This window comes from Papaver somniferum, unplaced genomic scaffold, assembly GCF_003573695.1.
Source record: "Papaver somniferum cultivar HN1 unplaced genomic scaffold, ASM357369v1 unplaced-scaffold_115, whole genome shotgun sequence".
NCBI lineage: Eukaryota > Viridiplantae > Streptophyta > Magnoliopsida > Ranunculales > Papaveraceae > Papaver > Papaver somniferum.
The window spans coordinates 1,029,116-1,035,115 of NW_020620492.1; the positions used below are offsets into that span (position 1 = coordinate 1,029,116).

The following is a 6,000-nucleotide window of genomic DNA, read 5'->3' on the forward strand; positions in this document are numbered from 1 at the left end:
AGAACATTCAGAGATGCCTTTACAGTTACATTATGATTCCTATTTATAGGAATAATACTGGTAAACCTATTTTGACTAGCTAGGTTGAACTTATGCAGCTAGAGTAGTCATATCTTGTTACTGACTTAGTCTTCAAATCCAGTTACTAACTTGGTCTTCTGACTTGAACACACGATATATTCCAACAGGTATGGCTGGCTATCTATACTGAGTAAACACTGTCCATATGTAGTAAATGCATGGATACACCTATATTGAGTAAAGATCGACTGACCGTATTCAGTGAATGCTTGTACCTAACAAGAACACGCTTATCCCGTAAAGACCACTCAAATAATTTTACACTAAGATTGCGTTATCGTTTGCGGTAAATGTGTTATGTAATGGTAAAGGCTGGTAGTAAATCATACAATAATGATCCCACTTCGAAACTCGTCAGCACCACGATCCAGACGAAGCCAAAAAATTTTCTTTTGTTTTTCATTTATTTGTGATATATGCTTGTAATAACCCATGATATTTTTCTTACCTCGGTCCAAGTTACAGGCCTTTCAAGTTTCGATATTCTAATTCCAAGAGCAGCGTTTTGTGATTATAGCAGCAAATTCATTCCTGTCATGCGTGAACCCCTTAATTTGATATAGGGTGGTGACGGTGGTCGGCACTCGGCAACAGTTTTTCCCCTTTGGCCTTTGAGATTACAGCAGGCGAGATGACCGACAAGTTCTTCGACAGATACATAATGATGATAATAACAGTGTACCTAACACTGAGTTGCACTGTGTACGGGTAAAACCGAAGTGGACGTCTGTACCTAACTTTTTAACCCGAAATTAAACTGCATGTTTAATCCAATGGTAATTAATGGTTTTAAATTATTTAAACCGCATGTTTAATCCAATGGTAATTGATGGTTTTAAATCAATGCTTACACAACAATAGTGTATGCTGTGTCACGGGACGGCTGGGATACATCCGTTGTATCAACTTGTGGCTAGGATCTTTGCTCTCTCCCGATAAAAATCTAGACTTCCATTAATCTAACTGTTACGAGTCCTCCCCCTTCCAGTTTCCATACAAACTAGTAAATCATGGTTCGGTTTTCCAAAAGCGATCTGAGAAAGCATCAATTTCATCTGATTGATAAAGGTCATAAATCTTAATGAATTATAGCCGTAGATCTCAGTAAATTATAATTACCATAACATTATTTACCTGTTTCTGTTCTCTGGTGCAGTTTTGTGTTTTAGTGTAAATAAGCTCGAAAGTTTTAGTGAATTTAGCCTTCTGTGGGGGCTAATTTGTAACATCGGACTGATATTTCTGATAATTTTGGCCTTTTTCCTTTTCTTTTCTTCATTCAACAAGTAAAGTGTGACTACTAATTTTCCCATATTACTGTATACATCTCAGAGAATCCAATACTAAGTAGTAATGATATCTCAGTTGAACTGATATGGTTAAGTAATAAAAGGTACTCAAGATAAAGATAATAATAACGAACAATACCGAGGTAAAGTAAAAGCTACCAAGTTATCAAGAGAAACAAGAGATTACGTGGTTTAGCTTTCGTCTACGTCTGGGTAATGAGTGATTGTTTGTATTAAATTTAGGTTGTTACAAAGATCTTAAATGCTTCCCAAAGTAATAGAGAGAACTCAAATTATAGTAACTACTTAAGTTCTAAACATTAAAGAGGTATACGCTTAAGACTAGATCTTCCTTCGGGTATTGAATGTCGTTCTTTGCTGGTGGAGCTTGGCATTTATATCCCCTTCTTCTCTAGATATATCTTTGTTGTCTTTGGGTCCATTGTATCCTGATATCTCGTCCGTACAAATGGTACCTTTGTTCACCGCACACTTTCTCCAGTCGGACTATGCCACCTCAGCTGACCCACGTTCTCTCGAGAACTACCCAACCTCAGTACAAGTTGTACATTCGTTCACCGCGAGCCTTCGCCAGTCAGAATCTGCCATCTCACATCTCTCCACGTGCTTTGGTTAAGCGTGTAGATAAGAGATCCCTGCATTGAATGTAGATTAGATATGTCAGCTACCTATGTCCCTTCGCCAGAAACCACCTCCCTAGACTAGGGTTTATTTTACCATCTAAACCGTCGAAGTATGCTTCCTCGAGATGGGATAAAGCAAATCAGGAAGGGATCTGCTGTTCCTCAAACTCATGTGCATCGTTAGGGTTATACAGTTATCTTATATACGAGTATACGACCACTACAACTGTGACACGTGCTCCACAGAATATTGGTACATAAAAAAAAAAAAAAACTTCGATGCGGAGGACTCTTGAACTCAAGTCTCCGATGTCATCACTCTACTATAATTTTGGCCTTTTGTGGGGTCCCAAGAAAATGGAAGTTACAGTTAGGTGTTGGCTTCGACCCAGCTAAGTAAATATTCCGGCTCCATCACTAGTTTCGATATACAAATTTGTCCCCTAAAGCAAAGTTTTGGCTCCGTCCCTTGCACTAGTCCACTATCATCCTAAGCATCACCAGCACCACCTTATTCTTTTTCATCTCCATCGAGTATTGTGGTTTTTTTTTTATGTTGATGAGAATTTTGTTTTTAAAAATCTGTTGAAAGAATAAAAGAGAAATGGGCTAAATGCCCAGGAAATTTTAATGTATGGTTGTTGTGTTGGAGGAGTGAAGTAAGAAGAGCTATCGTCATGGAAATACAGACGTTTGGATTTTGCCTTGATAAGGAAAACTTTTAAGTTAACTAAAGTTGACGGACAAAATCGGTTGTCCGTCAATTTTTCTCAAGTTTCATTTTTTTTCTTACAAGTTTATCCCCAACAATAGTTAATATTTGCAAACCCTAGTTACTCTATGAAATTAGTTAGTAATATGGGTAATTTTTTTTTTTTATTACCCGAATCTAAATCGAGAGAGGGAGAGCGAAACCTGTGAAATAAAACATGCGAAATCCTGTTTCCCTGGAAACAAATACTGGATCTGAGACATGGTAAAATCATCCCAATGAGAAAGGCCGCTTCATGTCTTCGTTGGTTTGTTTTCTTGTCTCCAACTTTGTTGGTTTATTTTGTGAACTTGCTTCTGATCTCTTTATGTAAACCTTAAACTTTGATGAATTGGTTTGATTTCTTGCTAAAAGGACTAGTAATTTTCATAAATCAGGAAAATGGGCTTCTTTCGGAATATCAATTAGCTGATGAAGGTGTTAACCGGGCAAGATTAGCAGGTGAATCATTCCAAAAGGTAATTCTTTTTTTTTTCATGTTGAATTTCATTGTATCTAATCATAAACATCATACCAATTTGGGTATAGTAGTAACCAGTTGTACCTATATCACATTATAAATTTAGTATTATTCACTGTGTGTTAGTTAATTAGGTGAAATCCATGTCGAATGCCATCGGAAACATTGCAATTTATTATCTGTTCCACAATCAGATGTAATTTGTTTCATAGGAAACATTGCAATTTATTGTCCGTTCGACAATCAGATGTAATTTTTTTCATTAGACTTCATGCCAACATTTGATAGCAATCGTAAAATCATTGCCGAGATTTGATAGCAATCGTAAAATCATTGCCAGCTATTTGATAGATGAGGAGAATATTTGGACACCCTTTGAGCATATCAGCTACATTGGGATTTAGGGATCACATGATGATTGCCATAGCCAGAGGCTTGATCTTATCCATAGGATAAAGAGAAATGGGAGTGTATAGTTAGCGACACATGATGTGGCAACGGAAACGGCTCAAATGATTTAGATATTTGTTCTATGAACCAGTTTCATGTGAATCTGCGACTTAGTGTATCAGTTTCATATGATTAAAGGATTTCTTCGTTTACTACTATGTGCAACAATATGCCAATTGAAAATGTTAGAATTTGCTACTTTCCATTATAAGAAAAAGAGACACGCTGCTCAAGTTGTCGCTGCTGCTTCTGTTCCCAATGTTTGGCTCGAAGGTCCTCCGTGTAAGGTAAATGACTATGTATGAAACAATAAAAAATTTCTTTCCAACAAAAGCATGTTTTGCCTAGGTATTTCACCCTACTGAGCAGCAACAAATCACTGATATCCACATGAATCTAATTCGATTCTTTCGTGTTAAGTTGTTGCATCTTAAATTATTGAAATTATTGGTTGTGGCCATTGAGTTGGATGTGTTAATGGGAAAAATCTAATAGAGTGTAATGGCCAACTTGTAGAATGTAATGGTGATCCTTTAATGTTTAGCAGGTGATAGTAACCATGGAGGTACGCTAGTGTACATGATATTGGCATCTGATGTAAATAACAAAACATCTGAGTCTAGTGTTTTTGGTGGGTTCTGAAGATATACTAGTGCATAGAGTTTGGCCTTTAGAGAAAACAGTTATACTACTATTGAGATGGTTGATGGTGACCAAGCTACTTACTTCTTCTTTTGGGAAATTAAATTCATCTTTGGGTAAGATCCAAATATTGGCATAATATCTGCTTAGTGATTTTATTTGACAAGATTTTTAAATTTTCTGGTCGGGCAATGAATTTTTCATTTTCTGGGCTTCTATGTTGGCATCTATCACAAAAACTGGCAGATACACCACATTGTACATATTTAATGCCGTGAAGTTTGATTTGAGTGCCTCATCCCCTTGGGGAAGTTTTCAGATGCAGTAAAATAAATTGGGTAGACTTCTACAATATCGTATATAATAAATTGGGTAGAAACTAAATTGATTGTATACAATAAATTGGGTTTTCTTTCTTGCCTTTTAAGATGTTTTTCAGTATGCCATTTTTGTCAATAGTGGATTTCGTTTAAAACTAAATGCATATCCGTAACTAATAATTTAATGGAATACATGTGACAAAACCTATGGCGAAGGCATATCAGCTCTGGTTTGTCATATATGTGGAATCTAATGTGTTGATTTCTTGTTTATTGGCAGAGGTAGATTTTTTGGTCAATAAAATGTGAGAGTTATGAGTTATTTGATGGTATTCAAGCACATCTATCCACCGGTTCATCCCCCAAAGTTCCTGAGGCGGTACGAAAGTTCCCTTACAAAGTGTTATTGGAGGAGGTGCCTCGGTTGACTGCATGGCCAACACCGTTTAAGGATCAGGCTACGAAAGGCATTATAGGTCTCTATTTATTCGCGAATGATGCCAAGAGGTTTGTTTTTTGTCACTTTACATAGTCGACTGGTTGAATTCACTTGGGTGACACTTAATAGTCAGGTTTTACTCTATGGTTGCTCATTGTCACTGTATTTTATAATATCGAATTGCATCCAGGTATAATTACTTTTATGTCTTCTCGTGTGTGTTGTCACTGGTCCTAGGTGGCTGATCCACTTCCAATGTAGATGAAATGAACATCTTTTTTGAAGTGATTGTCCTATGTAGGTATAGGTCGTTTAGTTTTTTTGACCATTTTAAGGTTTAACAATTTATTTTTTTTGGATTTTATACAATTACTTAGAATTGGGACAGACAAATTAGTAAACCACATGTATGAGTATGACCATAATGTATAATGCCAATATGTATCATGTAATAAGAAATATGTGAAATGGCTATTGTGAAAGTTCTACTACATCCCATTTAGTAAATAAACAAATAGAGCCCGCTTGCTTGCAGGTACAGGAACAACTAGTTGTATGAGCTTATATTCTTGGGTTTTTTTTTTTTTTTTTTGATAAAGTACCCCTACTTTTCACATTACACTAAAAAAATGTCCCCGTTTTTTAGAAATTTGTTAAAGTATCCCGTTTTCTTCAAAAGGCGAATTTCATCCAGTTAAGTGCTAGGTGGCCGTTATCTTTCCGATTAAAAGTCCTATTTACTCCTGAACTACATCTCCTTGGAGGGGAGGGTAAATGTTCCGACGATCCTGAAAACGGTGTAACGATCCTGAAAACGGGGTTCGACGAACCTGAAAGCGTTGTCACGATCCTTAACCGGGCTCGATGAACCTAAAATATGTCGTAAACGGTCGATTTCTTCCA

At 36.6% G+C, this 6,000-nt stretch overlaps 1 long non-coding RNA gene across 1 annotated transcript; it reads left to right on the forward strand.

The window, feature by feature from the left end:
• The first annotated feature begins 2,898 nt into the window (after positions 1-2,898).
• Positions 2,899-5,381, forward strand: LOC113329007. Its single transcript, XR_003349692.1, has 3 exons — positions 2,899-3,033; positions 3,164-3,244; positions 4,939-5,381. It is a non-coding gene; the product is annotated as an uncharacterized LOC113329007 (long non-coding RNA).
• The last annotated feature ends 619 nt before the right edge of the window (positions 5,382-6,000 follow it).